The sequence below is a fragment of the Culex quinquefasciatus genome, chromosome 3 (assembly GCF_015732765.1).
Source record: "Culex quinquefasciatus strain JHB chromosome 3, VPISU_Cqui_1.0_pri_paternal, whole genome shotgun sequence".
NCBI classification, from domain to species: Eukaryota; Metazoa; Arthropoda; class Insecta; order Diptera; family Culicidae; genus Culex; species Culex quinquefasciatus.
Window position 1 is genome coordinate 36,846,344 of NC_051863.1, and position 9,101 is coordinate 36,855,444.

A 9,101-nucleotide genomic window follows, 5' to 3' on the forward strand; every position below is an offset into this window, starting at 1 on the left:
GGATATAACCCAAAAACGGTGCACGATATCTAAATTTTTGATTAGTTTTTTTTTATTAAAAATTTAATTCAACATGTAAAAATAAAGCAAAAATAGTTTTTTCGACTAAAAAATGTCTATCATCAAAATAAAAAAAAATATCGTTGTCCGATGCCTTGGTAATTGCTCAATTGGCCAATGCAAGTTTTATTTCAAGATGCAAATTTGGATTTTTTTTTCAAAGTGAGTATGTAAACATTGCACAGTGGATTCAAATAACAACTGCGCTTTACGTGGTTATTTCTACATGATGCTATAAACAATTTCTCATAATATAAATGCATTTTTGATGGCCGCATCAAGCCTCCTTTCATTTTACAGCAAGATTTTGGCAAAATTAGTTTTTCAATGTTTTACGCAGAATGTCTTACCATGCGCAAACGATTTCTGTGGAATCTTATAATAATAATAATAATTATAATTATAAAAATAATTATATTATTATTGTTTTCTTTATTTGTAGAATATTTGTCCAGATTTCTTTTGCGAGACATTTGGATATTTTTGCACATTGTGGATTTACTCTATAGTAAAAAAATAATCGATTTATAGAATGCTTTGACTTTCATACCCTATAATTGTGCTTCAGCTGCAAATAGTTGCCTCTGTGCTCTCTTGTAATAAGCTTGCTGGTTTTCCTATCTAGTTATCATAAGAGAGATGACGCCGTCATGCTAACTGTCGTACCTCGCTTTTTGACGTTACGAGAAAAACGCATTTCAATGTTTGACAATGTAAACAATAACTAACACGTTTTGTTTGGTTGACCATTCTGTTCATTGTCCCGAGTTTGATTGAATTTGTTTGCCAGAGTCCCGAGTTAAAATTAAAAATGTGCACTGTTTTCGGCATGTACGTGTGCCAAACGCGTTCTGACCTGAAATCCCTTTCCCATTTGTCGCTCAACATTGAACTTATTTCATATGCATGTGACAAAAATACATGGATTTTTGTTCGGTTTTAATTGAATGTCTCAGGATTGAAATCGATTTTTGTGAATCTCTGAGGGTCAAAAGGTGAGGCATTGTGAGCTGCACAAAATGACGTTATTAACTCAATTTGGCCCAAAATGCACATGCGACAAGTAAGCGCGACAGCGATGTAATCAACTAATGAGTTACATCTTTTAATTAATGGCTAAACCGTCCTGCAGTTCTAAAGGGAAGCTAAATGTTTTAATGTCACGCGCTGATTGCTAAACAAACAGTTGAGTAGACTTCGTGATATGCAAGCTGAAGCATACTAATTGCAACAATCAGCAAACAATTAAAATGTCATATCGCATGTGATCCATCAAAATCAAGCCAGACAAATCCGGTTGAACGAATAAACGTCCTTCGTTTCTTTTTCCCAACAGCAGGAAAAAAATCCTTGCTCTGCCGGCCGGACGAAACCCCTCAATTTCTCAGAATTTTCAACGTTCTTTTCCATCCAGTTGAGTTCCCTTATTTTCGAGGTGAAATGTGGATGCAGCAAATGACCAAATGCAAGAAAACAACGAAAAAAGTTTTCCTTTTTTTTTTTTTTGCCAAAGACTACAACACCCCAGTCTAACGCACGTCGACCCCGATGCCGGTGTTCCGGTTGTGTCGTGTACGAGACACCGGGAAGAGGATTGAACTCTTCAAGGCTGGGTCTTTCTGGAACCGTGTTTTTTTTTCTTTTTGCGGACCCACCTTGTGCATCTTTGGCGCACATACCTTCGGGTATCAATCTCCGATTAGGGTCGGTGGAGCGTTGTTCTTGAAATTAAATTTAAGGCTTCGGTACTCTCGATCTGCAATTGATTAGAACCTCTTGGGTGGGCTTGTATGTTTATAGATGAAAAAGTTTAGCTGCAAGATACTCACGTATCATGTTTTTGCAAAATGTGAAGTTTGACAATTTGGAAAAATCTTAAGGTTGTTCCACGTACAATTTTGTGTGAAATCAAAATTAGCTTTGACTTTCCAAAAATAACTATACTTTTTTGTTTAAAAAAAAGCAAGGGATTCCGAATATGCATTGCCTAGTATTTTTCAACTCAGAAATCATAGAAAACATCAATTTTCCTGTTTTTAAGTCTTTGCATAGCAAAATCTCAGCAACTAAGGGTCGCATCAACAAAGTTCAATTTTTTTTCAAAGGTGGGCAAACATGGGCACTTATTTGAAAAAAATGAATAATTGCGACTATTCAAAAAATTCTAAAAATGGCTATAAGTTGAAAACGGTGCATTTATCAAAATTTCACTAAAATACTTTTTGATTGCATCGAAAAACGAAGTTGAAAAAATGTTGTAACTAAAATTTGATTTCTTTAAAAATCAGAATTATTTCAGAAAATCATAACACGGTCAAAGATTTTTGCACATTCTGAAAATTTCTGAAAAGTTGCCATTTGTTGTCCCGTAAAACATAGAAAAAATTAAAATAGAAAAACAAATTAAAAGTCACCTGAGCAATTCCATGTCAAATAGGGAATCGGTTGTACCCGACCCTCTCCAATTTCAATGAAACTTTGTAGACATGTTATCCTAGGCATATATAAGCCATTTTTGTGTATATGGAGCCAGTTACACTCGATAATGACATTTGAGAAGGGCATAAGTGTTTTAAATATTTTAGTATTTCGTAATTTAAATATTGCTATATCTCTAAGCCGTTGCATCGTATCAAAAAGTGGTCAAAGACAAACTTATAAGAAATTTGACGGAATTTCAAAAAAAAATACATTGAAAGAAAAAAACACTCCACTTTTATGAGATTTTTTGATTTTTAAGTTTAAAAGTCAAATTTGAAGGTGAGCCCACGATTTTTTTTTCGTTCAAAATTTTTATGAAAATAGCCTAAGATGTAACAAAAAGACTCACGAAAAATGCAGGATAGAGCAACTCACCTAAAAAAATACAAAAATCATTTACTGTAAGCCCATAAATCCAATTGAAATGTGGTCAAAGACAAACTTATGGGAAATTGGACAAGCTTTCCGGTAAAAATATTTACGAAACTGAAAAATCAAGTCTGTCATATAGAAATTGCCAAAAACCATCAAAAAACCTATTTTTTCAACATTTTTATTTTTAAAACCGCTGTAACTTCACAAGGATTGGACATACGACAATGGTCAATATGGAGACTTTTATGTAAAATTGTCTGGAGAATCGATTCCCGTACTCGAATTTTAAAAATTTTGACGTTTAGAGCACTTTTCAAAAAAACAGTTTCAGTAAATGATTTTTGTATTTTTTTAGGTGAGTTGCTCCATCCTGCATTTTTCGTGAGACTTTTTGTAACATCTTAGCCTTAGATCACAAAAAAATTGAACGGAAAAAATCGTGGGCTCACCCTCAAATTTGACTTTTAAGCTTAAAAATCAAAAAATCTCATAAAAGTGGAGTGTTTTTTCTTTCAGTGTATTTTTTTCGTAAAGCCCGTCAAATTTCCTATAAGTTTGTCTTTGACCACTTTTTGATACGATGCAAAGGCTTCGAGATATAGCAATATTTAAATTACGAAATACAAAAATATTTAAAACACTTATGCCCTTCTCAAATGTCATTATCGAGTGTAACTGGCTCCATATACACAAAAATGGCTTATATATGCCTAGGATAACATGTCTACAAAGTTTCATTAAAATCGGAGTGGGTCGAGAAAAATGTACCTAAAAAATTACTGTTTTGGGCTGGAATTGCTCACCTACATTTTTTTACTGAGTATAATTTTTTTTCAGTGTAGTCCTGATCCATACCTACAACTATGCCCAAGACACCGAAACGATCAAAATATTCCTTCAAAAGATACAGATTTTTGAATTTTCATTTATGAGCAATTCTCTGAGATTTCGGTCATTCGATTTATTTTTGTATTTTTTAATCCGGCTGAAACTTTTTTGGTGCCTTCGGTATGCCCAAAGAAGCCATTTTGCATCATTAGTTTGTCCATATAATTTTCCATGCAAATTTGGCAGCTGTCCATACAAAAATGATATCTGGAGTGTTTTTGAAAAGGTCTAATAAACCAAATTTTCAGTTTTTGCTTTTTGGGTGTTTTTTAATACCCTTGACTCAAGGCGGTTACTAAACACCCAAAAAGCAAAAATGGAAATTTGGTTTATTGAACCTTTTTTGAAAAAAAAAAAACTTCAGATATGAAAATTCAAAAATCTGTATCTTTTGAAGGAATTTTTTGATCGATTTGGTGTCTTCGGCAAAGCTGTAGGTGAAAAAAATTAAACAAGGTTAAAAAATTGCGATTTTTAATTTCACTTTTTGTCACTAAAACTTGATTTGCAAAAAACGATTTTTTCCATTTTTTGGTATGTTTTAGGAGACATAAAATGCCAACTTTTCAGAAATTTCCAGAATGGGCAAAAAATCTTCGACCGATTTATGAATTTTTGAATCAATAGGGGAGAGTGGGGAGACTTGATCTCCTTTTTTGTATCGCACATAACTCTGTCAATTTCTCACAAAACTATGATCTTTTTGCATGAATTGAAAGCTTAAACATTCAACTATGTTTGGCTGATAAGGGTATTTCATCAGATAAACTCTTCGAATAATGCCAAGCTTTTTTAAAAAAATAATTAAACCGGCATTTTCAAAATGTTGGGGGTTATTTGATCCCCCTTTCAACATTTTGAAGAAATCTTAAGCAAAATGTTTCTTATTCATCCAAACTTTTAATTTTCTATAAAATACAGCAATTTCACATTAAACCTGTACGTTTGTGTTCAAAATATAACAAGTTTAGCATGTAAAATATTTAAAAACTTAAAATTTTCTTTTTTTAGACCAAAATTGAGCATGTTTACAAAAGCTGGTAATTTTTGTTTACAAAACTTTTGAAAAATGGTTCAAACTGCAGTTAGTTACGTACAACTATACTAAAGGAAACTATGTACGAAAACCCAGCCAAATTATTTAATCTTGAGGCTGATTCCAGTGACTGTAAAAATGCAGGGATCAAGTCTCCTTTAATGCACTTTTTTAAACAATCGATTGTAAAAATAGTATGACGATAAATTTAACGTCAAATGCGTAAGGGTTTTGGAGTTGATATGTTTATCAAACAATTCATGTATTAAAAATATTTTTTTTAATAATTTTTGAGTGTTTTCTATACTTATCAAAACAAAGAAAAAAGATCTCTTGGAAGTTTTTTGCAGCACTTCTTAGAAAATTGTGTGTAACTCAATCCAAACATTTTTTAATTTTTTTCTTTGTTTTCTACAATGAGTTTTAGTCAATTTCGCACAACTTTCTAGAACAAAGCTAATTGTTTTACCCACATGCTGACGAGATACAAGCTTGGGATCAAGTCTCCCCGGGGATCAAGTCTCCCCACTCTCCCCTACTGATTTTTTGAAAAAATCGACATGCTGGCCGCAAACATTTTTCAACTTCATTTTTCGATGTTAAATCAAATTTGCACTCCAAAGGACTTCAGTGTAATTTTGATAAAGTGCACCGTTTTCAAGTTATAGCCATTTTTCCTTATCCATACCTATAACTTTACCGAAAACACCAAATCGCTCAAAAAATTCATTCAAAAGATACAGATTGTTTAATTTTCATACATCATTTTTGTGTGGACAGCTGCCAGTATGGAAAATTAGAATTGCTCAATTGTTTTAAGTTTTCTAAATTATTTTAATATTTCTAAGCAATTGAGAATCACAGTTTTTAATGATATTTCACCGATGCCAGTGACTCCTTAAATGTTTAAAAAGCTTGTAAAAATCTTTGAAATTTGTCATCTTGTAATGGGTTTCCAGTGGCTCTTTCCAGCAAACAGTAAACTAAAGATGATGAGGCAACAACGCGTTGTTTTTTGCTCCAACCACACGCCAATGCACTGCTTTGCACAATCTCTAAAGTGTCTGTTGCTGCTGCTGCCTTCCGTTCAGTTCGAAGAAGGGCCCGTCTCGTTTGCAAGCTGTAACGCGGCGAACGGCCAACACACACAGGAAGATCGACACTCTGCCATACTTCTCGATGTTCTGTTTCAAGTCTGTGCTCCCTTTTGCCTCGTGCACTGCTGCAACGACTCTGCAAAAAAGCAGAGTGACTAAAGTTTTATGCAGGCTGCTTTGATGGACACAGACAAGCAGATTTGAACCTCAGTTTTTTACTGATAAGGATGATTTTCACATTTTGTTCTATGAATTCAAACTGACAGTTGTTTTGCAATATTATTAAACCGAGTTGCACGTCTACTGGTCTTTAAAACTAAGTTTTATTCAAGTCTTGCGTTCACGCCTCATGGAAGAGTGCGTTCAGAGCGGGTCTAGCTGCGCTAGGGCAAGTGACTTTTAATTACGGTTAATTATTGCCTGCATCTCGGATGGAAATCCATTAATGGGTGGCAAGCGCGGACGGACCGGAGGTCGGTGGCCACTGTACGAGGCGTCCCAGAATGGCCCCAACGCCAGCAAACGCCTTTGTGTTTATCTGTGTTTATACATCTTTGTTCGCGGGGCGTTTGGTCTGCCACCCCACACCATGCCAGGTTGCCAGCGGAGGAGGAGAATGACACCACCCCCCTTTAAACGGGGGAACGGCTCGTAGCGGTTCCCGGGGCGATGGAGATCTCCACTCAGGTTCTAAACCTAGCGGATTCACCTAGTTCTAACAGTGATGAAACTATGGCGTGGGGAAGGTCTCAATTAGGAACGGCAGCGGCAGTCAGCGGGCAGACTAGTAATTTCCAAAACTACCTCACGGTTTTGTTTGCTACTGATGACGCTAAATGAGACCTAATTTGAGACTTAATTTTTCGAAATGGGTTCGCAGCTTCAACGGAGAAGGTGTAACATTGTGTTGATTAGCATTTAATCATACACTTGCTGTAGATTTTGGTTAAATTAGGTTCGTTGATGACTGCTGAGTATGCCATTTGTGAAAAATCTACAGAAAATCTAATCAAATAGAATATGCTGAAAAAATATTAATGCAAACACTGAACTCCGGCATCAAGTAAAAATGAGGTTCCACCGAGATTTGAACTCGGATCGCAGGATTCAAAGTCCTGAGTGCTAACCGTTACACCATGGAACCGTTGATGATTAAACCTCTAGTGTACACTTCTGGAAAACAATCGAACTGTTTGCAAGTTAACCGACGATCATTTCATTCCATTTGAACAAGTGTGATCAGCTTGTGTTTGTCTAAGCTTAGATCGTTACTACAGTCCAGACTCGATTATCCGAAGGCCTCGGAAAAAAATAATTTTGGAAAATCAAAACTTCGGATTACCGAATCACGAATAGAAAATGTGTTTCGTTGTCTTATTTTTAATTGCTGAGCTTAAGTATGACACCTCAACTACGATAAAGTGATTTATAATTTTTTTTCCAAGATGGCGGCCAATATTTTATTATTTATTAGTCAACTTATTAATAAACTATTCAAATTTGGCTAAATTGGGTTGAATAACACGAATTTGATGTTAAAAACAAGAAAAAGAAAAAAAAACGACAAAAAATATGTTTTTGTTCGTGATTCGATTATTCGTCACACCTTCGAATAATCGAACTTCGGATAATCGAAAGTTCGGATAATTGAGGCGTCGGATAATCGAGTCTGGACTGAACTTACTTTACTTTATCAGCAACATGTCTATCGATCCAACGCACTGAAAAAAATGATACAAATTTTTAATTACACTTTTTGTCTCTGAAACTTGATTTTCAAAAATAAACTTTTTTTTAAATGACATCAAATGCAAACTTTCCAGAAATTTCCAGAGCGTGAAAAAAAAATCTTTGATCGAGTTATAAATTTTTGAATCAATACTGATTTTAAAAATATCGAAATATTAGACGCATTTTTTTCATTTTAATTTATCGATGTAAAATCGAATTTGCATTCAAAAAGTAGTTTGGTGAAATTTTGATAAAGTGCACCGTTTTCAAGCTATAGTAATTTTAAGGTAATTTTTTTAAAAATAGTCACAGTTATTCATTTTTTCTCTATATTTTGCTTTTTTGATCTTTGTTGATACGACCCTTAGTTGCTGAGATATTGCCATGCAAAGGTTTAAAAACAGGAAATTTAATGTTTTCAAAGTCTCACCTAAACAACCCACCTTTTTCTAATGTCGATATATCAGCAACTAACGGTCCGATTTTCAATGTTAAAATATGAAACATTCGTAGAATTTTCCGATCTTTTCTAAAACAATATTTTTATTTTCTATACTAACATTTCTAAAAGGTCAAACATTCAATATTACGCCTTTTTTAAATGTTAGTCTTGATTTAAAAAAATGAAAATAATGTTGTAGAAAAGATCAATAAATTTGACAATTAAAAAAATACAAAAAAAAACGAATAACCGAAATCTCAGAAAGTTTCTCACATACAAACTTAAAAAATGCCCATTAAAAAGTGTTATGGATACAATAGACAGTCGCTAACTGGAAAAGAAATTTCCAGATTGTTTTGGTATGTTCGGGCAAGATTAAGCCAAAAAACAAAAACAATCCTTATTTTTCTCTTCTTATCCAAAAACTTGATTTTGACAAACTTTATCCCCTTCAGTTTTGTACATTTTTTATTTGCTTTGAAAAATCACCTAAAATAATCAAAACATTTTCAAGGGTGCTTTAATTTTAAAACTATCATGAATCTCATTCGTATTTATTTAGCAAAGAAAAAAAAGGTTTTTTTTTAATTCACAGATTAAATCAATTTTTACCATTCTTGTGCAGTCTAAATGTACACAGCTGGAATTTTCTTCGGCACTTTTACAAAATGACGAAACCCAAACGAATGCTTTTAGGTTGACTCTGAAATGTGTTTAGCAGTGTCAATTTTCTTTTATGTTAAATTTGTTAGTAGGCCCATAAAAAATATAATATAATATAATATTATCGTCTAACGATAACGATAATGGTTATCGTTATCGATCATTTTATCGGCGTTAATGCTATCGCTGAAAATGGAAGATGACTTATTTTTAAATGCTGATTTTCTTAAAACAAAAAGTCATCACATTATAAAGATGAATGAGGTGAATTTAAAGTGGGAGGATCAAGTGAAATATCTTGGACTTGCTTTTGACAAAAACCTTACTT

At 33.6% G+C, this 9,101-nt stretch overlaps 1 non-coding gene across 1 annotated transcript; it reads right to left on the reverse strand.

Annotated features, from left to right (window-relative positions):
- Positions 1-7,009: 7,009 nt before the first annotated feature.
- On the reverse strand, positions 7,010-7,081 carry Trnaq-uug. Its single transcript has one exon. It is a non-coding gene; the product is annotated as a tRNA-Gln (tRNA).
- Positions 7,082-9,101: the final 2,020 nt, after the last annotated feature.